Source organism: Chenopodium album, chromosome 19, assembly GCF_948465745.1.
Source record: "Chenopodium album chromosome 19, dcCheAlbu1.1, whole genome shotgun sequence".
Taxonomy (NCBI): domain Eukaryota; kingdom Viridiplantae; phylum Streptophyta; class Magnoliopsida; order Caryophyllales; family Amaranthaceae; genus Chenopodium; species Chenopodium album.
Genome location: NC_137852.1, coordinates 3,817,020 through 3,841,260, shown reverse-complemented (window position 1 = coordinate 3,841,260; position 24,241 = coordinate 3,817,020). Strand labels below are relative to the sequence as shown.

Genomic DNA, 24,241 nt, shown 5'->3' with positions numbered 1-24,241 from the left:
ACAAAAAGAATCAACCAATTAATCATACAAAGTATGTTAATTTCACTTGAACTTGATGAGGTTTAAATTTGATTGTACCTAATTAATCATCCTCATATCACATCTGATTGGATTTTTTTTTTTCTTTCAGAAATTGGATCTTATCGACCTATATCAACCCTAAATTTTTTATTTTTTTAGACTTACAAAACAAACCTTTTTTTTTTTACATTAAAAAAAAAAGTAAATAAAAAATAAAAATAAAATAAAAATATAATAATCCTTACCCTTTTAAGTCCCAGAACATGTGTTACTGTTTCAAATCTATAGTGTAGTGACGGTTATGCCCTTGGTTTTTTTTTTTTAATTTTTTATTTTCTCCTTATTTTCCTTGTTGATTGACTTCAGTCTTCAACCCTGAATCCCTCATTCTTGCTTTTTCCCCTTTTCATGCTCTACCATTCATTTGTTCCCTTTGCTTTCTCTCTCCTTTGAACCGGTCTTTTCCACTCTCACTCCATCTCTCCTTTCTTACTTCCATGGTTCTTCCATTTCGAACTCTGAGCTTCTCGATGAACAAGATGAAATCGACCATGGTTCATCATCAGAAGCTAGAGTATTGAGCGAAGCTTAGAGAATTGTGGTAGAATTGAATAGTGATAATACCCAGAAAATTATTGACCAAAATGAGTTTGTTCTTCTTCTGGGTTATACCCCTTGGTGCCCTAGAAGTGCTGAATTAATGCCCAGTTTGCTGAATCTGCTAATTTTTTGAATGATTTGGGTTCCCCCTTTTGATGGCTAAGCTTGATGCTGAAAGGTACTCTAAAACGGCGTCGTCTTTGGGTATTAACGGTTACCCTACTCTGCTTCTTTTCATCAATGGCACTTCTCAGCCGTATATATACTGGTGGATTTGCTGCGTAAGATTTTAATTTTATGTTTTGTTAAATTTGAATTTGAAGGTTATATTTAATTTGGATTTTTTTCTGAAATTTTTGAGATGTGGTTTTGGATTAGGGAGGAGATACTGATTTGGGCAAGGAAGAAGACGGGTGAGCTTGTTGTTAGATTGAATTCAGTTGCTGAAGCTGAGGCATTTGCTACGAAATACAGTATGTATGTTGTTGGGTTGTTTGAGAATTTTGAGGTATTTTCTGTTCTGTAAAATTTTCCAATTATGTAGTTTTAGTGTTTGGTTCGGAAAATTTCGATGTATAATCATCGACATTGGCAAATCTGTGTTATCTGTAATATGTTTTTCTGAGTTTGTATGCGTTGGTGTTTTTTATCTTGTGCTTACTGCAGTTGATTGACAAGGAAGTCGATAACTTTTGTTTCAATGGTGTAATGTGGTGCGAGACTGCAAGTTAGTAGTGTGATCTGCTGAATTATACTCCATAGTAGATATGATTGGATGTTTGATATGTTCTGATAAATAAGGAGTATTATAAAGTGAATAGGATTGATATAATTAGGCAAGTGTGCACAGGGCACATCAATTGTCCTGCTTATGCATTTGCCTTGTGATGCCATAGCTAGAATCTCAATGACATATCGGTGCTATGAAATTACTCTCTTATAGCTCAAGTGCGCTGTGTTGTTTGATTATCTTGATATTTATGTTGATGTTTTATTATCTAGATATTTATGTTAGCATTACAGGGTACTCGTAACTAATAAGACCAACATCAATGTTTGCAATCTGGGTTCATCTTTTGAAGAGCATAATGACTCGTGAATTGGCAATCTGGCTTGCACCTTTCTAGCTGCAGTTTTTGTTACATTATTGTCTGCACCTCTTTTATACAAATGTGTAATTTTAAATTTATGCGTTATTAAGGTTAAATTTATTCAGTATAAAAAGCTTATTCTTGCTTCTATTTTTTTTAGCTTTGTGATTTCAAATTTGCACGTGCCATGTCAAAAAAGACTGTTGTTCTTCACTCTGTCTAAGGTCGGACTTACCTGCTGCTATTTGCCTCTTATACGCTGCAGACACCATAGCAAAAAGTTTTACCAGAATGATGTCTCCTGTTGTATTCATTTGCGGCGCTATGAAAAGTGGCAAAACAACTTTCTGGTATGATAGGTATGAATGTTTTGGGTTTTGTCAATTTCTCATTACTATATTTGTGGTTTAATTCATCGTCTTCTCTTTAAATTGGTTGATTTTTGTGTTTTCTTTTTGCTTGAAATGCAGTTTTTTTTTTCTTAAAATATGGTGGATAATGCATGTACTGAGCACCCATTATTTTGTGGGGCAATATCAATGACCTTTCCTGATAGATTCCAGATTTTACATGCCAAATTTCCCAATTTCTTGCTTTTTATTTAAGTTATATTTGTGGGAAATTAACAATATTTTGGATTTTTTTTTATGTGCAAATTTGAATTATATTTATAGGATTTGAGCATTGTACGGGAAGTCCCTGATCATCGGGTTGAATTTTGATTTTTTTTTTAGAGGTTCTAAATTATTTGTAGTGATGGGTTTTGTGGGTAATTACTAATTAATGGAAGGGTCAATGTGGTTTTTGTTTTTGTGTGTATAGGAAGCGTTTGCTAACCCTAATCGAGATGAAAGTCTCATTATAGAATTGTTAGAGTTGAAGCAAGAGGTTGCTGATGAAGGTAGTGCTGTTTGGTTCCTACAAGAACTTGCTAGGGAACAGGATGCTGAAGGCGGTATGGTGAGTTTGTCAAGTTTCGTTTAATTTCTTTTATGTTGGGTAACTTTCAATTATGTTGTTGTTATTTAATTAATTGTGACAAGGTGTTAAATTTGATAGTTGACCTACAATGGACTTTGTTGTTGATAAATGTGAATTAAGATTAAGGGGTGAGAGAAAACTCCTCTGATAAAATATATCTATTCATGACAAATTTAGTGACTTTCAAAGCTATAAATGTATGATAAAGACCTAATGATGCTAGATATGTCACTTGAACTTATGAAGTAGGCAAGGAATCCGATTATTTGAAGTTTCGAACGTGGCAACTTAGTTGTCCAGAATTCAAAGTTGTATATTGCAACGGATTTAAAATATAACCTGTCTTTAACATTGAAGCCACTTTTAGAATGACAAAGTTGATCATCAACATCTTTTGTTAGGGTAAAACAGAGGTATTTAAACTACATATTATCATATCACCATCAATTGTGGTTCATATTCTTTACTGTTTTTTTTTAGCTACATCAAGTGACTTGATGTCTTTTTACAGGTTTTTGCTAATGCGTTGAGTTTTTGAAAGAGTTGATGATGATGGACTACATTGGTATCTTCTGCAATTTGTCCTGGCCCTTCATTTTGAGCACTCAGGTAGATCACGCCTATTTGATTTCCTTGATCAAACATTGACAAGAGATTCAGCCTATGAAAAATTAAATAAAATGAATAATTGAAATATGTGAGTAATTTATGTTTGTATGAATTTTTTTTTTTAAGAAGATTGTTATAATTTTTTCTGTTTTTTTTCATCATCTTTTTCGGAATCAGTATTTCAGTGTACTCTCGAAATTGAAAGGCTTGTTTCCTAATTTTCTTTTCTTTCTAGCTTTAGGGTTTTCGTATATGGGTTTTTGATTTGAAATTCTGAGTTTTTACCCTCTTTGATTCTATCTCCGTCCCTATAATTTGTAATTAATTTGGGGGCTATGTCATTTATTTACTCCTTTTATTATTGGGTTAGAAAGTTAGTTTAGCTGTATTGCGCTGATTATCTATTTTCGCTATTGCTCTCTTGGAGTTTGAAACTAGCATGCTTCATGTCCAGTCTTTTCCGTTAATCCAAGTAAGTGTCAGGTTAATTTGCTTAATTTGCAATGTTCCTGCTAAATTATTTAACAAAGTGGCACTCTGATAAGCTCTATTCTCTAATTTTAGTTGACAATTGCTTCTGTTTGGTTTTGTTCAAATTAATGGTCTTTACTTGCTCCAAAATCTGACTATGGTCTATATACTGAAAGGGAGGTGTAAGAAGTTACATGCTTCTAATTAGTGATTATTTTGGGCTGAAATTTTGCAGGATGGACTTTGTTCATCTGATCTAGCCTGTGACCAAGTAAGTACTTCCCCTTGCTATGGTGGCTCGACAAACACTCTTTGGAAGCTCTTCATAGGTGTGATATGCGATGTCAACATCGTCCTATCGAGTTTGTCAAAAGAGGTATGCTACCTTTTGTTTGTAAATATTTCTTAATCAATTGAACTTATGCAACTACTCTAATATGTGTTCCTTCTTTTGTTTCTTTCTATATTGATTGCTTAGTTGTTACAAGCAATAAGTTGCTTTTTAAAATTACACATGACATGAAAATCCCATAGTTAATTACAATAATAATATTGCTTGCTTCTATTTCTTAGGGCCTTGCTGTAATGTGTCTATGTTGCCTATTAAGTCTTTTTAATGTAAATGTATTAACTACTATAACAAAAGAAAGTGAATACTTGGTGTAATTTAAAGAACTAATACTTAATTACTACTACTATTTTTTTTTTTAATGTGAATGCCTCCATTATAGTCGTCCAAACGACCAAACCTTGGAAGTGGTACTCATGAATCAAATTTTGTCCTTTGTTCATCTTGTGCTTTACGTTGAAGTTATGAGTCTTTTAGTTCATAACATTTTGACTAAAAAGAGATTATGGAGTGATTTGCTTTATTATTTAACCTTTACAATTAACATGCTTTAAGATGTCAGATGTGTGTAGTTTAATTTGAGGCAATTGGGTGTATAAGATTGTATCATAGCAATTTGTGTGTATATGAAGGCTATTAGCTTAATTGGTAAAGCATTATGCTATCGTGCATAAGATGTGGGTTCAACACCTACATAGCCTAGATAAAGATTGTTTATGATGTGATTTGGTAATTGCTTATTATAATTGGACCTATTATGTCTTCACATATAATTAATAATTTTATTAAAAGTAGAATTAGGAAAGTAAACCTAAAGGAAATTGATGGTAAAAGTGAGGTAATTTCGAAAACCTAATGAAAAGGAAAATTCCTTAGGTAGTAAGAGTGTTGTTAAGCAATTTAAGGAGAAAATTATCCGAAGGGTGGGGGTAAAATATCGTAGTCGATTTGTAATAATACAAGAATAATAAGATAGACAATCATGATTGTAAAGTCATATGAAGAGGGTATATCAAGTGGAAATTGGTTATAAACTTTGCAAATCTATAAAAGGAGAAGTAGAAAGATAGATAGATAGAGATAAAGGTCACTTTTAAGAAGTCATATGTAATTAAGGTAAAATGGGGATGAGAGCATTTATGAATTATGATTAGGATTACTAAACTGTTCATACCATACAAAAAGTTGAGAGGAAGGGAAGAAGAAAGAACAAGGAGGGATAGGAAGGAGAAATGTGATAGAGAATGGGAGTCGGGGTGATATGGAGAGGTGATACATACGATAAGGAGAAAGGAAGAGATGAAGAGAACATAAATAGAAGTGATTAAAAAAATAAGGGGGGGGGGGGAGATGATCAAGTAGGATTTCATTTAATAATGTTAATAAAATCCCCCCCCCCCCAAAAAAACAGACATGACGATAAAAAGAAAAATATTTTAAACACCATTTTTAAAATATATTTGAGAATTATTTCTTAAAAAAAATATTGTCATTAAAACAATAAGCAATTGAATATTTTATGAGATATACAAAATCATGAAGAACGGGTAAGAGAAGGAGCGAGGAGAAGGAAGGGAATCAATAAATTTAAAAAGTCTTTTAAAAACCTTGAAAGATCATAGAAGACAAATGAGAAGTTGAGCGAGAGTTGATGTACGGGGAGGGTAGGATTGTAGGAAAACACGAGAGCACTTTTAAGTTATCAAAGGGGAAGGGGTTAAGTGGGAAAAGAGTTTTTTGAAAGAGGGATAAGGGAAAGAAAGGAGATGGTGGAAGTATAGAAGCCAAAAAAAAAAAAAAAAAAAAAAAATAAAGAAGTACAAAATTCCTGTTTAATGTCATTTTGAAATTGATGGTAAGAGAGCTTTAAGAAAAGTGATGTAATAAAAGGAGAAGACGATAGGGTGATCAAGTAGTCAAGTTGGAATTGAGAAAAAAAAAAAAAAGGCATTTGAAACCAAATTTAAAGTATATTTGACTAAAAAGATATTTAGCATTTTTTTAAAAACAAAAAAAAAGGGCGTTATTAGAGTATGGTTTGTTTCTAATTAAACAATGTCTCAAGCAAAAAGGCAATAGAATGTTGTATGAAATATGTAAAACTATAAAGGATGAGTAAAAAAGAGAGTGAGGGGAAGAAAAAGAATCAAACTTAAAAGACTCATTAAAATTTGCAAAACAGTTAAAAATGATCAATTAAGTAGTCGACAATGAAGGATAGATGAGAGATGATGCAGAGCATGAATTGCACAAAAACCATCATATACAAGTGAGAGAGGATGAGAGATGAGTGAACAAGTAGTATATACTTTTTTTTCTTTAGTCATGTATTATGTATCAATATTTACTCCAAAGTATTCGTTTTGTTGGAAAAATACTCCGTATTTGATTTTTAAGTGACATCTCTATTTAATTTTATACCATAGTTATTACAAACATATACAACATATTTGATAATAACACTAATAAATTCCACGAAATCGTACATTATTGGGCTATGTTTCGTAGAGTGCAAACATTTTTAAAAAACCAAATTTGAAAGGTCACTTTGCCTATGTTTCCTATATTTGCATGATATCTAGACACACGTGTGTTGGGACATCAATCGCCTTTTGGTTTATCCACCATTTTAAATCGGATTAGCTTTAAATCATTTAAAATGAATATAAGTTAATTATATTTCATACAATCGTATCACGTTTTAATAAAAAATTAGGTAACGTGATAGTATCATTTAATTTATACAAAAAATAAGCGTTCATCGTATTTTATCATAGAGTTTTAAATAGGAAATTAAATAATACAACAATAATAATAATTAAATAAAACGATTGTACCAAATCAACTTGATTTTGCTATAATGTTTAGAGAGTTTACAGGTTATGTTGTTGCCTTGTTGGGGGGTTGAACAAGAAGTTGGCCTTGGCTAGGGTGATGTGTGTATTTTGTTGAGGTGATATTAGGTGTCTTTCTTTTCCCTTCTTTGTAATGATTCTTATAGTCATTATTCTTGAAAATTACTATCTTAAGCAGGCGCCCAAACATTGTTTTGGGGTTTTACGAGGCTCGACGTTGTCAAAGCTTTCTTACCAACAAGGAAAGCTATTGAAGGAAAGGTCATAAGATCAAGTGACCTGTTTGAAGACCTTACTTAGCGATGAGTTGATCTCGCCAGGTAAGGAAATGCAAGCCATGGTCAAACAATTTCGAATCTCTCCGCTACTCTCTTTATGGTGTGTATTATGTTTCTATAAGGAAGTTCTCATCTGCATCATGTCTAGCCAATTCCAGTTTAATGTTGTTTTTAATATCAAAAGTTGTAAAAGCTTAAGTGTTAAAAGCCAAATTTTTATAAATTCTACGGCCTACCATTGAATGCCTAACTACATCTAAACCCGTTTTTAACACATAGCTTTATTAGATTTATACAGTACAAATATTTAAAGGTACCATTAACTTCACTCATTCCGTGTTTATTGGGCTATCGCGCGCATCGTGCGCGATGGCTCAACTAGTAATAATAAAACTTGATAATGTTGCACAATAAAAGACTAGGGACCTAAAAAAAATCCCGTACGAGGATGGCCGATGCGTGGACCCTTTCCACTACGCCGTGCTCAATGCAACTTAATCTTTTTCATTAAATAAAATTGTACTTTTTAATGTAATAAATTGCTAAAATTATCATAAAATAGTTTTATAAAGCATAAAACATTCCTCAATTGATCATTTTCTTGTATGGCAACACACCTACCGTGATTTACGCATCTCTATCACATTTTATCTTATGCACGTGATAATTCTTCACAGCCCAACATTCGGTACCATATAACGATACATACCTAATTATCCTTCAGTAGAATATACCCTTCAATCTATAAGGCATGGCAGGATCACATAAAACTTCCTTAGAACTCTTCCACTTAAACTAACTTGCTTTGATCCTGTGAGCTTCATCTGAATTAAAGTACAGAAATTAGTGGGTATCCAGCAGAGTTTATTGGAGAATTGCGTGGTTGATCAGATTTAAGAAGATACACATTGCGTGGACTGATAGATTCTGCTCCTTAAAACATAGGAAATTTCTTTAAAGTTATGCCCATGTGATTTTATTATTTTATTAATCTTACCTTTTAGAGTGTTTCCGAGGATTAAGGTTTTACTAATTATTTGTTAATTTTTTTAACAAAATTTTATGTATGATTTTTGTTAACTTTGTCGTATGTCATTTTGTTTGTTGTAATTAATTAGTTTGATTCAGAATTAAGCTAACCACCATGTTGAATTGCATGTGTTGATTCTGCTTAGAAATTGGTTTATCACTAGGTAAGTGACGTAAGTCCATTATTGTGGTTAGTTCACAGCTTCACACTAGTAAGATTATACTACTTTAACTTTTTGCATAATTTTGATGCACATATCTAAATATAATTAGATAAAAAAAAAATTAACATTATGAAAATGCACCATGAAATGATTTAAATAAGATCCCCAAATCAATATTTTTTTCCTGATGTATAATTAATTGAGGGAATATACCATTTGCTTTGGAATCCTTATCGATTCCCTTTGCATTTAAATTCTTAATTATAGATTCCAAATAGGCAAATAGTAAAAGAAATGGAGAGAGTACAAGTTTAATTACCAGCTAGGAATTGATATATGTAGGAAGACTTCTAGTAATTTTTAATATGGAATTTGATTATAAAAGTTATAATTAATAATGATTTTATGTTTAAGAACTATTTGTAGCTAGTAATCTTATGTAGTGATGTTATTTGGGTAATGGGGGATACATAAACAAGGCCAAAAAGAATGAGGGGAATGCATGGGTTTTGGACTTTTGGATGATAGAGATAAGCAGATAACTCAATATCCATTTTAGTTGGTTGTATAATTGTATCAATAGAATGTGGATGTGCTTATGCCTCTATGCTTTCATTCAGTACACTAGATTTAAAGGCCATGACAATATGATAAAAGAACAAGAGCTATACTCTCAAAGTTGTTTTTTAATGTAAAATTATAACATTTAACGACTTAAAAGCCCTAAAATATTAAAACAATGATTATACATTTATACTAGTATATATGGGTTAATCAAAAGCTTGCTTTACAATGCATATATAACTTCTATACATAATACATGTAATATTGGCTTATCGAATCTCCAAACATGCTTAGCCATGAAATATGTTTAAACCAAGGTGGTGAATTTTTTTTCTTTATAGTTATAGGACATCTGATCTGACTTAAAAGTCACAACCTTTTCTCTTATTAGAAAAAAAAGAGAGAACAACTACATTGTTTTTTAGTTGTACTATCCTCACTAATTATTAAACACACGAGAAAATTAATCTTAGACAAACAGAGTAGAAGAGGACGGGGAGGTTAAGATGAATGATGAAAGATTGAAAATTGAGTCAAAACGATAATGATCGAATGCTTGAGCAAGACGCAAAACAATAAAATCCATCCAAAGAAACGTAGCTAGGTTATTAGCTGTTACAAGATGACGACCCAAAAACGATTCCAATAAACACAGGCCTTTGATATAGCAATATCACTGTACGTACATACTACGAGTAAACAACCTAGGGGACCTCATACACCTAAGTTTAATACTATAGTAGGTACCCCAAAATATCCCAAATTAAAATCTCCCTTAAAAAGAAAAAATAATTATTTAGTTTCTAAAATTACTATTGGTATTACTCTTACTTGTATTATTATTGGAAGATATTTGGGGTAAAAGGACTTGGTCAGTGAACAATAAAAAGCCCCCCTTTACTTGCCTCTGTGACTTAAAATCTGGTACCTTGGATCGCGATGTGTAACTGTTGTGGGGTGTTTCTTTCTCTCTCTTTTATTTTTTTTTATTTATTTTTAATCTCTAATTTTTTTTTTTTTAAAAAAAAAAAAGTAAATCTCTCTCTAAAATAACTTGTACTATATTTTTTCTCTATCTTAAAATTAAAAAAAAAAAACCTGACAAATTCTTTATAACCAACCAATCCCTAATCTCTCTCCTATTCATTTGTATTCTCTTCTCTTATTTATATCCCCTCTTCTTTACTTCACTTCTTCATTGGAAATACACTCCTCACCTCTCTTCTTCACCCTTCTCTTTTTTTTTTTTTTTCTTTTTGGTTATTTTAATTTGCGGGTTTGATTTATTTTCCGATAATCAAACCCGCAAATTAGACAAATATATATAAATGAGTTAACTCAAAACTCTTTTTTATATATTTGAATTTCCAAGGTTTGTCATTTAGGGTTAGGGTTTTTTTTTTTTTTCTTTTTCCGATAAAAGATGAAAATGTTGCGAAGACGGATATAACAGCCGTTGTTTGCCGATGCAGCACCATCAAGATTCACATGCCTAGCTTCCTTAACTTCCTTCACTAATTTTCTTGATTTTTGGGGTTTTATTTGTATACAAAAAAAAATGTGGTCACTAAATCCCAAAAATAGAAAAAAATAAGTATAAGAATTTTTGTTGGAGGAGGTTAAGAAAGAAGTAAAGGATGTGAGAATCTTGATGATGCTGCAGCGGCAATAAATGGCTTATTACTGTTTTTTTTAATTACATAATTAATTTTTTTTTTCAAATGTAGGTAATCATTTATCCTGTTAATTTTCGTTTAATTTGTTATGTTTGTTTAATGTTGTTTATTATATATTGATATGGATATAGATATAGATGTATATTAAATTTTTATATCGGCTTAGGTTTTCATTTTGTTAGTTTATGTATCATTCGAAAGGATGATTTAGGTTGTTAATTCATAAGGAAGCCGACTCGATTTTGTTACATTTTTATTATTTTTATAATTACAGGGATTTTTTCTTCCCTTTGAGCGAGGGGTGGTTGAACTGAGTGGATGGATCTGAGATTGCTGACCTAAAATTGATTAATTAATTAAATTAATTTTTAATTAGCAAGTTGCAGGAAGAATTATATGATTATGTCTGTACTTTTGCAGGATACAAAATATACTAAATTTCAGATCATAAATAAGATCTTGTTAATGGCTGATATACTTAACTTTTTCAGGTTCTTTCTCTTACTGCTTGCTTTTATTTGGTCCTTTGGATAAGTTTGTAGAAATGTTTTTATTTGGCAGGTGAAAAACTTTGCTCTGTTGATTTTATCTGATGTGATGTGATTTCTGAAGTGAAGGCACAATTTTAGAGGTCAGATATCCAATAATTTTGTCACTTTGATCTCAAATATTTTTTCCGCTCCCAAATAATTGTTCCGTTCTGTCTAGACTCTAGATATGTACTTTTAAGATTTTATTTAAAAAAAAAAAATTATAATCATCGAAAATTAAAAATATGTTAACACTTGAAATTGTGCGTTGTAAAGCTTATAATTGTACAGTATTACGGAGTATATTATTTGAGGATGATGGAAACATATACTTTTACATTTTTTGTTTTTTTGGAAAATAATGCAAAATTAATTTGGTGTAGGAATATTTTCCGTATCACAATTTATAATCTATTGTGTTTTTCAGTTTTGTCCCCTTCTTTCCCCCACCAAAAAAAAGTTGCTTTCGCAGTGTGTAATAATCTTACAATTTGGAGGTGGTAGTAGTGGACTTTGTTCATGTTTGAAATTGTATTTCTTACATTTCAGTTTGCAAATTTGAGGAAATTTGAATGTGTTATAGTAATACAACTATTTTATCAATTATTCCATATGATATTGTGGAGAGTGTGTCGATCACACGCGCTTATATGTATAAGACTTGTGAGAGTTTTAGATCACTTAACAGTTTGTGCTTGCAGATGATGCGGAAATAATTTAGCTAAGGGACAAAATGAGGACCTTTCCTTCAACTTAGTTTTGCTATTTTACTTGGGACTAGTTACACTAATACATACTCCAAGTGAACCTTTAAAAAATTTGTCATCATGAATAGGTTTGAGACTTTGAGCTTATATATGTTACACCATAAGTGTTCTCATGTGCAAGTTGAATTAACTCTGCTCGGTTTGTGTATGAGTTCTGTTCATCTGATTTCCACTTATTATCAGTTATTTTCATTCTTATTACTTGTATTTAGTTTTAGTTGAACTTGGCAGCCTACTAAAACATATCTGAACTTTATTTCAGCTTGTTTTCGTTCATCACCTTTCACGAGGTAGCTGTTTTTGCAGGCTTCTGTATAGTTTACTTTGTTTGATCTTTCCAAAACAATGAATGTCAAGTTCATTTACTACTGAATGATATGCTTTAAAAAAAAAAAAAAAAAAAAAAAAAAAAAAGTACTGAATGATATCAGTAGTCATCGTTCCCTCGAAGCACAAAGTGACTACAGTTGGAGGAAACATACATAACAAATGGGAAAGATAATCCGAAGATGTAAGGTACAACTGACTTAAGTTTAAGTTGGAATGAGGTGAAGAATGTATGAAAATCAGCTTATTTTCTCTTCTGTATCCTAACATATTTTATCTTCTGTATAATAATTTTCTCATGTTTTCTTTATAAAAATCATGGGAAAATATATATTTCTCTTTAATTATTTTCTTTGTTTCTACAATTAATCAGTACTTCAGAATATATATGATTATGTTTTTTCTTTATGTCCAAATGAAGCACAAGAGATGGACAATAGATCGAGCAATAGTCGTGTCAACTGATTTATATTATGTGCTCCATAGTTTGAAATTAATTGAGTAGAGTTTGTGGTATTAACTTTAATTTCAACTCATCAAATGGTTATCATTCTTAAGTAAAGAGTGGCAAATTGGCAACCATTTTAAGTATAATGAAACAGATAGTGTCATGGTAAGAAACTCTCAAGATTTTACATGTATGAATAAACTCAAATAAAGAGTGTACATAGATGCGTGCACTTGAATCCTTGACACTCCTTAACCTAATCTATAGTTAATAGTTCTATACTTAGAAGTTAGAATTCTTCAAGTTGAAAACTTGCAAATTAAAATCACAATTTTACATTTGGAACAATGTGATTTTAAGTTAGTTATTCCAAGTTTTAGTTCAATTTGAATTCTTGAATGAGAATCTAAGAGTATATTAACCCTAATTGGTCAATAAAATGTTATACCTTATAAGTCGTATCCTATATACATTAAGTCCATTTAATATATAATATAAATACTATTATTGAAACTTTTTAGGCGATTCCTTTAATTCAAAAACTACGTTTCAACTATCAAGGATGTTGGTTTATTTATTTTAGGTTGGTCGATTGTTCTTCATATTCATCATGGGAATTAGACGATTTCCCATCGTACATACATATCATTGTGCTTACTTTGATGGGATGATACTGGTAGAGAGAAAGCGAAAGACATCTGAGAGATAGGGTAAAAGGACTAAGGAGTTAGTGGATGACAGCTAATGAACAGATATCTCCGGTTACATCACTAGTCCGCGATTGTACTGTTTTTTTTCCTGATTATATTTATTGTCACACTGAAATTGTAATAATGATTAGATATCTGCAATTTTTTTTAAAGTACTATATTTTTAAGTTATATGTTATTTTTATATAATAATAATAATAATAATCTTGTTTTCATGAAATAATATAGACGTCATCGTATTAAATAATCAGTAAATTTTTGGCCTAAGCTACCACTTGGCACATGGTGTGGCCAGATTTATTTATAAAAAAGTACCCGTATTTGTTATTTTATAAGTAACTTTAAGTATTTATACGAGTAATCTTATTTTGCCATAAGGGTAACCTCAATTTATTATGCAATTGAGCAAATTTACATATTATGAAATAACTCAATCTATTCATTCAAGTACCCCTCTTTTTTTTTCATATTTTGGATATTAAACTTATAACTCCATTTATTTATAAGAATAACACTATTTCCCACGCCTCTCATCCATCAATGTAACCTCATTTGATCATTGTCGTAGCCCCTATTATATAATCAATTGCTTATATGTGAATGAAGTTTCAACACCATGCATTTGCTATACACAGTAATTATGTGTACAACGTACCTACTTTAATTTGTGTTTTATAATTTTATGTATAAGAAGTGCATCTTATATACAGTTTTTTTTTGTTTTTTTTTTTTTTTAGCGAGCCGCAAGGGAGAGTAATGAGAATCGATCTCAGGATCCTCTGAAATTTAGAGGGAAGCTTTAACCATCTGAGCAATTTCTCGCTCTCTTATATACCGACGTTTATATACCGATGTTACAAAAATCGTAGCTTGGCTTTGGTTATTTTGAAACCCAAATCCTCAACCTGATCCTCAACCTGTTAAATTTGTGTAATGAACAATGAAAAATTTCTCGAACAATGTATGTAAAAAACTCCATGTATGAAAATGCAACTAAATAATTTTCTAATTTATCTTTCACTGTGATGGTTGAGGCCCAGGAATATGTTATATATTCTATCAAATATCATACCCCACTTTTTTTTTTTTTTTCTTATTAAAAAAAAAGTTGTGAAATCAGATTAAACTTTATAGTCTAATTATTATGATTACTATGGAAAAGGCCTTTTTTCCGTCTATTTAAAGGAGTTACACCAATTACCAAGTGTGTTACTATTTTTTCATCCCTTCCTATAATCATTGCATTGCCTACAAAGAATTGAAAAAAAAATAATAATAATTAGATGCGTACGTCTATTACAATAGATTATGAAGTTGCACCCATAAAATAATTATGAATTCTTTTTTATATGCTCGTCAAAAAATTATAAGAATTCTTCTTTATATGCTTTTAATGATAATAATTTTATTTTATTTTTTATTTTATTTTTTATGAGAAAGGTATACAGTAGTTAAGAAATTTTTGCATTTCGACTAATCCAAGCTACTCCGTTAGGCTAATTTTTGCATATTTAACCTGAGTACATATTTCGTAGATGATAGTAGTATTATTAACATAGCTTACTTTAGTTAGACTTTAGGTTACTTTTTTTTTATAACTAAAGTAAATCTTTAATTAGCTATACATACTCTATTTTTGCTTACTCTTTAGCTGTACAACTATCCATTTTTGCTCGAAAAGGGTCATCTCAAGATCGAATTTTCAACTAAATCCAAGATTCATAGCAATAAAAAGAAATTGGTACCTTGAATAAGAATTATGTGTGCCACTTTGATCACATATGACGTGGTGGTCTTGAACTACCTAATAATGTTTGTTAATTAAGGGGTTTAAAAGCCCTAACCTTAGGTTGAGTTCATTTGGTCCGTCTGAAAAATTAGAGCTTGACATGGGTAGCCCCATTCCTCATAGCCGTCAACCCAGCAAAGATCAATCAATGCATCCTACACATTATAAGATAGACTATATAATGATTCCAATTTTCCGAACACATTCATAATTAATCATATCTATAGAACAACTAGCATCATATATTCACTAGAAAGAAAAAGAGCACTTGTTTTACATAAAACTCTTTAATGAAAAGACCATAAAATAAAAGAACAATTACAGTCTAGCAAACCGAAATTTGCATCACTAATAGCTTAAATTAGCTAGCTGATCGATTAGAGTAGTAGTTTATCGATGAATTCTACACTTTGCCTCTTGCTTAATCAAATCAATCACCGTATTTGGTTTTGGAACATATAAGGTTTGTTTTAAGTGAAAATGAGGTTAGGTTGAGTGGGATCTGAACACGTAACTACTTGTCACGTCTATTGTTGAAACCCATTGTAGCCCACTTATGAGTGTCCCACATTGGAGAAAGATGAGAGATGGTTTCACTTTATAAGATAGTAGAGTACCTCCTACTATTGCCAATTGGTTTTAGTATGTGTAGGCGTCGCTCGAAGTGCGCCTACGTTAAAGCATGTTGCGAATATGCTTGGCACTCATAGAAAGTGGGAATTGACATATACGATTAGGGACACGATTAGGGATAAGGAAAGTAGGGAGCCGCCAACAAGTTTTTAAGGAACTTTTAAACCGTTCACGGATCATAAAAAGCAACCACGAAAAGGGACAACGAAAGGCAACAACGATTGACCCGTGAAGGTTACACCCCATTCATAATCCATGAGATTACTAACTCCATATGGTTCGGAACCACGAAAGGAGGATCAGGGATGATGGTACGAAGTGAGTCATGGAGTCACATTCGCCCGTATTGGCCTCTACTCGATTCTTATTATGAAAAGTATTCTTGTGATCTCAAAGGCATACAAACAAAATTCAATTTGCTCCAAACTATTATTATGCTAAATTGGTTGAATATTAATGCACACATTATTCTAAAATATCGTGATCACTTAATTAAACAACAAGATTAAAAAGGAACCTAAACCGGTTGTCCAAATTATCTTATTAGTCGTGATTTTCAATTACATATTCCCTTTAACATGCAATATGGTGATCATAATAACAATAGAATAAAATCATAAAATCAACATTAATATCGGAAGCAATTCAACAATAATAGCGTTAATCAAATCAAATAATAATAATAATCATCATGATATTAGCAATAAGAAAATAAAAATAAGAGTAATTAAGTGATTAATTACTCACTTTCCGCGTTCCCTTGAATTGCTACATCATGAATAAATTGTTAGTAACTTCAATAAAAATAAATCAAATTGAAATTAAATTAAATAAAAGGTAAAGTTGATTTGGTCCAAACCCTCAGTTAATTATACCTTTCACGCCTTGGTTTAAATATAGAACTTCGGGTATTGCATGGACTCCTTAGTGCTTAAGGGATATAAAATGAGAGAATAGGGTGGCTAGAATTTAGGCAAGAGCAAGAGAATGATTTTTGGTGTAGGGAGAGAGAATAATTTTTGATGTGGAAGAGAGGAAGAGAGAATGATTTGATGATCAAGCTTGTTGATGATTCAAAAAAGGGAGATATGACCTCTATTTATAGGGAAAAAGGAGGGGTCGAATCAAGAAAAGATAAGAATTCGAATCGGATAAAACTTTGCGATAGACAGCAGCTTTTGTTTTTATCATATCTTTTGATCCAGGAATAAGATGAATAAGATATCGTTGAAAAGCTCTTGAAGTCTACTTTCTAACCCAATTAAAATCAGATTAAAATATATTGTTAAATAAAATATATGGCCGAAATAGTGAGACGGTGTCAGTTTTGGATAGAGTTTCGTATTTCTTTTATATCTTTTTCGTTATAGCTCGGAATTAATATTATAATATATCATTGGAAAGATAATTTCAAGAGCTATCCAACCATATAAGAATCAGATAAAAACAGTGAGGAACGAAAATAATATCTGTCAATCTTTGAACTTCTTTCAATTCGAATTAAATTACTAGAGGAGTTTTATTCTATTTCAAACTCTTTAGTCTTATCTTTTCAAAAAAGATAATTAAAATCTTTTAGAAGTTTATAGAAGCTTCCAATTAATCCTAATTGGATTAGGAATGAGATTAAATCCTTTGGACCCTCCACATGATCATTGGGTCGTAGGTAAGGTGGGCTTAGGTTCGGTTTGGACTCAGTTTAGTATTTTAGCCATAACTTATTCGTTATAACTCGGATTTGGGCTTATAATATATCGTTGGAAAGCTCTTTTCAAGCCCCATCCAACCATTTAACAATTGGACCTAGATTATGGACCAAAATAAACTGATCTAAACGTTTTATAAAAAGGACACGAAATGAATGATTTTAATGGACACGAAATGAATTATTTTGGGTTTAAAGGCACGAAATGAGGAAAATAAGTTATGGTTTGGTGAAATGGGTTAGGAATTGGGTTGTTTTATGAAATGTATTGGGAAAAAACATGGATTTAAGCACTCCAAAGATTAAATACTCAACCCGACCAATAATGGCGGTGAAAGGTGTTCATCATCGGGTTTGGTTTTGGGGAGACATTTTTAGGTGTCTACAGTATGGAAGCTCCAAAGTCTTGTTTGTGGACCAAACTCTTCTCTTCCTTTTTCGGGTTGCCAGGCCCATTTCATATTGTCTCGAAATTTTACATCTATAATTGAATAGAGACCCAAACTTACCATGTTTCTAATTTTGATTATAGAATCTTGCTTTAAAAATTTACATGTTAAAATGCATATATCAAAGAAACTTTTAATAATTACACTTTAATTAGTTTGAATGCATGCAATGGTTCCATCGATTCCATTATTTCATCTCCTTTTTCTTTTGAGGGGCAATCACTGTAGATTATAGCTAGAATTGACATTGATGCAACCTCTTGTTATTTATGTTGATATATTCGATCATGCGCATGCAATTATTTATTTTGTCTAACATAATTTGGCAAATTTATGTTAACACTTAAAACACTCATCATATACCAATGTCTCACCAACTAATAAACAGTTTATTAATGTTTGATTAGGATGTAATTATTTGATCTGACTCCAAATGTAGATATGTTCCCAGATAATTGAGTTAGTGGTAATTGACATTACGAGAAATTAATTACAATTTGAAATGATGATCTACCTAGCAATCAAGGAAGCAAATTATTTATAGCGAGGAAGACTCTATCTCTTATGTTTAGAAGCGTTGCTGATAATTTTAATGAAAGCAGCAATGTTCCCATCAACGCAAAACATTGTAATGAACTATGTTCACAAAGAGAAGCATGCGTTTTTGTTGACAATTCAAGATTTAATCTTGGCATTAGATAATATAAAACTTTGATCAACTAAACTAATTGACATCCACAGTGTGTGATTTGGTATTTTTGTAATTATCATGCATATCAAGATATCTAATTGCTTCAAAAAAAAATGATACTAAGGGTTTGTTATGATTTACTGAACTAAACTAAATTGAACAGATTGGAGCTGATCTGAACTGAACTGAACTGATTAGAGCTGAACTAAACGGAACTGATTAGAACTGAAATTAAGCTGAAGAGAACAGACCCTTAATTTAAGTTCAGTTGAGTTCAGCTCCTATCAATTTAGTTCAGTTCCTAATTTCCTTTTCTCATAAGCAATTCATTTCAGCTCTATTCAGCTCAGCTTCACTCAGTTCAGCTCAATTCAAGCCTTAAGTGTATTTTTCTTCAAAGCATCATGATTTTCTAAAAGTTTTTTTATCTTGCCCACAGAATGACGAACACTTGTAAGAAAACCATACACTAAAAATTAACAGACATAATAAAACAAAAAGGAGTAAACAAATCATAGTATCATAGAATTGAAATCTAATAATGCTTTAAGAAACTATGGTAAAAAGAGAATATTAGTGAATTGTTACTACATATGTTACCTCAATCTTTTTTTAGTAACTTCACAATGACAGTACAGTACACTTTAATAAAAAAAAAATAATAATAATAAATAATATTAGGAAAAAAAAAAAGAAAGAAAGAAAAGAGTGACACTTTATATTGCCAAGAAAGATGATTTAACACCAACATTCATTTATAATCAACTTAATAATGCAAACATTCATGCAATCTCTTTATAATGTTTTATGGCACGGTTCATCTAGTCATATATCTTAGCCCATCTATGTTGGCTTATAAATAGGCAAATTTTGATTTATTGATGAAAGTATTAAAAGGTGATGATAAGATAAAATAACCATTATTAGACCCCCAAAACTTTATATAACATTTTTAACTTGGTAATAAATATGTATGTACATGCACTATTTTTCAAGGGCAAAGCAATACACATTAGACCACAAAACAAACTAGACCTGGCCCATTAATCAAGTTGTAGCCATTTTGCAAACAATTTTACGATTCTCTTTGCCTCTTTACAATAGTGGAGCTTAAGATTAATAATACAAGTAATGATAATGAAAATTATTTTTTTTAAAAAAAAAAAATTCTTTGTATATCCGAACTCTATGCATTGTATGGTGAAACATACTTGTAGTCGTTGTAGATCAATACTGGAATAACTTGTCTAGGACCGAACCAAATCAGGTCTTTGTCGATAGTAACCATGATTCCATGACCCAATCTAGGCCGCCCTACGACGATTGAGTGACCTGACCAACTTGGTCTAGTCTCATTTAATTCCTCTCTCCAATCCCATGCCTTTTGTCATAAACTCGTAATAAAATCTGTATCACCATGTTTTCTAGCATCAATTTGATGCAACTTACAAACACGGATAATCAAAATAAATTAAAATAAAATTAACTTACGTACCTAGTACACTATTAACACTAATACATGTGTCAAAGGGCGTGCAAAAAGATCACAATAAAAAAAAGAGTTGAGCATAATTAGGGCAATGGGCAAAGCATTAGTTGTTTGAAGTTCATCCCAATTCACCTTAATCCAACGTTAAGCTCGATTTTGTTAAACTCAAAATCTCAGCTGGATTTATTTTAAACTCCAACTCCAATGTATAACCTGTCTAAGACTTCTAACCAAGTTAAGCTATTAAGACGTACGAGTAATATTCTACTAAGTTATAACAGTTATACTTTATATGTAATATTAGAGTTTAGGTTGTAATCGGGAGAGAAACCAACGCAACCCTCATGTGTTACTGTGTTAGTGTTTCTCTCTTTTTCCTAAATTCTTTACCTCTTTCTTTAGAATTTTAGAAAGTAATCTAATGTAGCAACCTAACTTGCTGCCCTCCAAAAATAAAAAAAAAAAGATTGGTAGTAGTCCCAAGAATAGGACATATGGGATAGAGTGGAAAATATAAATGGACGGGAATAATTTGGGGAATTAAATTTGTCCAAAGGGACAAAGATCATAGTTGCGAAAACATTTGTTTTTCTTAAGTGTCTTATTTAATAAAAAAAAAAAAAAAAAAAACATTAATACGAAACGGAGGGATTACTTTTGAAGTTTTGAGTTTATATACAAGTCTACTCCTTATCCGTACTAGTTATTCACAAGCCACTGTAATTTGAAATAGCTCGTGATTTCGTGAACCAGTTAGTCTCTAATCAATTAATCATTCCTTAGTTAGTATAACTGTACAACGGCTAGTTATATGGGCCGAGAAGGAACCAAGATATAGAAGTAGGCCCAATTTAGCAGTAAATAAAGAGCCTTATGACTTGGAGGCTACTTTGGCTAGTGGATATTCTTTGCCTTCAGTTGTTGAGATGGCCCACAGTTTAGTTCATTATGATTTTGGGCAACTGCACTAAAGATTCGTGGCCTAAAGTCTACACAGTACTCGGTAACAAATGTGTGTTTTTTTTTTTTTTTTTTTATTATTTTTTTTTTAGGAAAACAAATGTTTTTTATTTGATACTCACTTTTTTTTTTCTTTTTTTTTTTTTTTTTTAATGCATTACTTGCATTTACATGGAATTATAGAAGAGTTTATTTATTTCTAAACTAGATTATCCCCTGTGCGATGCACGGTTTAAACAAAAATAATATAGTGTAGAACTTGTATATACAATGAATCTATTCAATTTTGTTCTAAATTCATTGAATAAAGATTTCTTGAAAGGAATACAGTTTGAATATTTCAGAAAATTTTTGGACGTTTGAATATTAACGTTAAGGAATTGAAGAGAGGGAATGATAGATTTTTAAATCAAAAGAAAGGAATACAATTGTTATTCAATTTACTATACTCCGATTTCTAGATAAAAGTTGTTGAAAGGATTTTCTTAGCTTCTTTACGAAGTATCACACAAAAAAAAAAAAAAAAAAAAAGTATCACAAAAAAAATGACATCATTAGTGGTTTTAGGCGGGAAAAAATTTCATAAGAAAGCGACACATATACAATTTTGAAAAGAAATGATGTTAGCAATGTTTTGTTTTAGTATTAGTTAATAAATTGTATATTTTGCATGTAGAAAAGTGAGTATTTAGTTTTACAAAAAAAAAAAAAAAAAAAAAAAAGCATGTAGAAAAGTGAGTGATTAGTTTTACTTCAAAAAAAAAAATAATTGATTAGTTATTAAGACATGATTTCCTTTGCTGTCAAAAATAATAATAATAATAATAATAATAATAATAAACATCGGCATAATGTTGTTCGGGATACCCTTGTTGATGTTTGCTATCGTTCTGGGATTTCAGCGAGAAAAGAGGTTGACATTGGGTTGGCTGGAGGGAACGACGAGGCCCTCAGACCTGCGGATGTATTACTTTATTCATGGGATCGTGGTCGCGATGTCTGTGTTGATTTGACAGGGTCTTCTCCTTTGACACAGTCAGGGCTATCTGACTTTATTCCTGGGCGGGTTGTGGCTGATGCTGCTCATCGGAAGCGGGTTAAGTATGAAGCTCGATGTCGGGCGATTGGATATGGTTTCATTCCCTTCTCCTTTTCTTCGCTTGGGGAATTAGAGAAGGAGGCTATTGCGTTAAAGAAGCGGATTCAGAGGTTTTCGACGACGCAAGACATTGGGGCTCGTGCTGCAGCTCATATCTTCACTAGGGTAGGATTTGCTATAGCTAGAGGAGTGGGGGCCCAGATTGTATCTCGGCTTCCCACTAATTTATTGTAGGTTGTATGACTTTTGTTTTTGAGATATAATAATAATAATAATAATAATAATAATAATAATAATAATAATAATAATAATAATAATAATAATAATTTCCTTTCACGTATCATTTTAAAATTTTATCAGTATTCAATTATTCATCTACTTTGTTTTTATTAATTTGATTAAGGTTATTTAGAGAAATGTAAAATGGTAAGTATCATTACTTCAATTCTTAATAACTAGAGGCAAGGATCATTCAAAAGTATATAATGATGTTTATCAAAACTATGAAATTACAAGGTGTTCTCCGGTATCAATATACTCCCTCCGTGTTTTTTTAAATGATACACTTTTCATTTCCGGCCGTGTTTTTTTAAGTGATACACTTTCTTTTTTGGCAAAAAAATACATTAAAATATTATATCTCTCTCCTCTCATGGTCCCCACCCAAACCCACTACTACTTTTTTATTATATCTTTCCTCTCACATTCATTACTTTTCAATAAACTATTAACCCACTATCTTTCTTTAACAATTTTCTAATACTCCACTACCCCACTTACCTCTTATTTTATTTAAATCAATTAAATTGCCTAAAACTATGTGCCGGTCAAAGTGTATTACTTAAAAAAACACGGAGGTACTATACCTTACTACCTCCTAAATCCTGTCGCTCAGAAACTAGGAGTCAATTAAAATATTTCAAATACAACAGCATTTTTTGTCACCCTTGGTTTTTGCCGATAAAAACAATGAACCTAATAATTCTTTAGTTCATAACGGTTGTAAAAATTAACAATGATGTAAATAAAATACAACCTCGAATTTTTAGTATCATCTACCATTCTACGAATTCACCTTACGTATATAATATGGATTACGGAGTACATTACATAACATTTAGCGTATATAAGTACGAGTGTGATGCTTTTGATGATTATGATGCTACTCTATTTAATTTAAGTCGAAGATTCTTCACTCATTCACGAGTTTTGACCAAAGTTGGTTGTATTTCTGCACACAATAACAAATACGAATCAATTAAGTGAAAAATGGTACTCCCTCCGTCCCTAAATTACATTCCTCTTTCTCTCTATTATGTGAGGAATAAATGCTAGAAGAGGAATGTAATTTAGGGACGGAGGGAGTAGTGTTTGCGGCTTGGACCGTTTATTGTTGACCGGTTTGGTAGGAAATGGTAGCTTTGAACTAAAATCGCGTCATCTTTTCACATGAAAGCACATGTAGACATGTAGTAACTGTTTTAGCTCTTAATAAGTACGTAGAATTAGATTAATTGTTTTCCTTGAGAACATACATTACACGACAAGTTAATATTTATATTATTGTTTAAACTATCTTAAGTATCTATACCGTTGGGAAGACGGTCAATGGTTTTGAGGCAGTAATATGTGATTTGATCGTTGAAAATCAAGTAATCAATGTTGGAAAAATTTGCGAGAAATATTGTCTGGTGTCGAATAATTTGTAAAAAGATACTATAACTAATATTACCTCCGTAAATTATTAGTTGCAACTTTGGATCCAAAATTGCAACTAATAATATATATACGGAGGTATGTAGTATATAAAGTTTATGGGCTAATTCTATCGTTGTATGCTTTTTGTATGGAACAAGACTTGACTTGTGTACAAGTTGATTATCTGTCCTACTATCATTGACCTTAATTAAGGCCTCCATCGATAATCCGAAATAGTGTTTATAATTCGGATTATGG

At 31.3% G+C, this 24,241-nt stretch overlaps 1 long non-coding RNA gene across 2 annotated transcripts; it reads left to right on the top strand.

Annotated features, from left to right (window-relative positions):
- Positions 1-1,005: 1,005 nt before the first annotated feature.
- On the top strand, positions 1,006-4,054 carry LOC145595402 (uncharacterized). Of its 2 annotated transcripts, XR_014102945.1 has the most exons (4): positions 1,006-2,422; positions 2,535-2,672; positions 3,205-3,302; positions 4,009-4,054. It is a non-coding gene; the product is annotated as an uncharacterized LOC145595402 (long non-coding RNA). The 2 variants fall into 2 exon arrangements; XR_014102944.1 differs by having other exon boundaries at positions 1,006-2,672.
- Positions 4,055-24,241: the final 20,187 nt, after the last annotated feature.